The following is a 1,662-nucleotide window of genomic DNA, read 5'->3' on the forward strand; positions in this document are numbered from 1 at the left end:
GTGCCGTCATCGTAGGTCGGGGACAGGATCGGAACGGCAGTCGTCGTCGTCGCGCAGCATGTTGTTCTAGGCTTGGCCCTTCGGCTGATGGGAACCGCTTCGCCGCAAAAAGAACGGTCGGCCGGCGTAGGGCACTCACCTGAGTGGAAGCGGACGGCTGCAGCCGTATCCTTCCGATAGTCCTCACGGGGAAGGAGTTTCCAAGCTGCTGTTGGATATCGTAGAGAAACAACGGAATGCTGTTCAACACTTTGGGGTTTGTTTAAATTTTAGAGACAAGAAAAGGGTAATGGAGAAAAGATGAAATGAAGTTCCTAAATCTAACGCAAATAGACTCAAAAGTTTTTTTTTGAAAACAAATAAATGCATCATTAACGTGCCAATTGTCATTGAAATTTTTCGCATTTCACGTTGATGATTGATTAGAATGGATTCGTTTCGTCGAGCACCTCTAATGAAACTCACCGATAGACACCAAGCAACCATCATCATCCTACATTCTATTCTAACAGTCATCTACTGCGTGCTGCCTAGGCGACGACAAAAGACCAAACAAAACAATTCCCGCGTTCCGCCACTGGCTCACCCGGTTTGATATGACACTGATTGGGAGTGTCGATGAGAGCCTCGTTTTTAGATCACTTTCAAAAGGTACTCGCTTCCGAACAGCACTCCGTTGCTTCCATTCTAAACCCGGCAGAAACCGATCCCAGTCGAAGTGATGGTCTGATGGGCACCGCACGGCTCCACCCGTGCCAGACCAGATTGTCTCGCAATACGATACTTTCGTTGGGTTGGGTTGGCTGTGCAGCATGAGCTGAGCTATCCCAACAAAAACCCGGCCTGCATCAGCGCGCACGCAGCACATGGTGGATTGCGGAGAACCGAGAACGAAGCAGGCGAGCAAAACAAAAATGCTACGATAAGCGAGTGCGCACAGCTCCTCACCTCTTCGGCATCGTGTGCTGCTGATGATGATGATGATGATGGATTCCAAGTTTTCTTTTGGTTGCGAAGGAAAATGGAAAATCAAACTAGCGTGTCAGTGGGTGAGGGAAAGTGGTCTGAAAAGCAGCAGTTGATGTTTCCGACACGAAAATCAAATTTCCCGAGCTGCTGATTTGTTTTCAGCAAAGCTGAACTGTATTTTATTTTCATTCTAACCCGTTAACGCCCAGTGATCCATTTGGAGATCAGTTGCATTTCCGTTTATTACTGAGAAATTCTGAAGCAAGTGTTTTACTATGAACTGTGTTAGTGTTACTATGAACTAATTGAATAATATTTGATGATCAATTTGATTCAGAAATAACTCACATAGTGGCGCTAGTGCTTTGTCTATTATATTTAGAGCTTTTCTTGAAAAACTCTTCAAGTAATAAATATTATGGGCATCAAAAAGAGGCTTTTCCTCATGATAATCATTATATTTCCACATGATCTCTCTTGATCTAACTATAAGAAAAGAATTAAAAATACCGGCATTAACCACTGTAGCCTCTTTTTTTATGTACACAAGATATCGAGCCACACATTCGAACCCTTACTAATTAGGTACTTGGTGCTTTCGGCAAAAATATTCAAGACCGACACTTGAACGTGATAAGCCCTACACAACAAGACCACTTAAAATCATTGTGCTTCGTTCGGTTACATTGCTAA

The 1,662-nt window shown here is 43.9% G+C and overlaps 1 protein-coding gene across 1 annotated transcript in view; it reads left to right on the forward strand.

The window, feature by feature from the left end:
* The window catches only part of LOC134205769 (uncharacterized), a 259,278-nt gene that overhangs the window by 199,055 nt on the left and 58,561 nt on the right, over positions 1-1,662 (forward strand). The gene's annotated exons all lie outside the window — the stretch shown is intronic.

The sequence above is a fragment of the Armigeres subalbatus genome, chromosome 1, assembly GCF_024139115.2.
Source record: "Armigeres subalbatus isolate Guangzhou_Male chromosome 1, GZ_Asu_2, whole genome shotgun sequence".
Lineage (NCBI taxonomy): Eukaryota > Metazoa > Arthropoda > Insecta > Diptera > Culicidae > Armigeres > Armigeres subalbatus.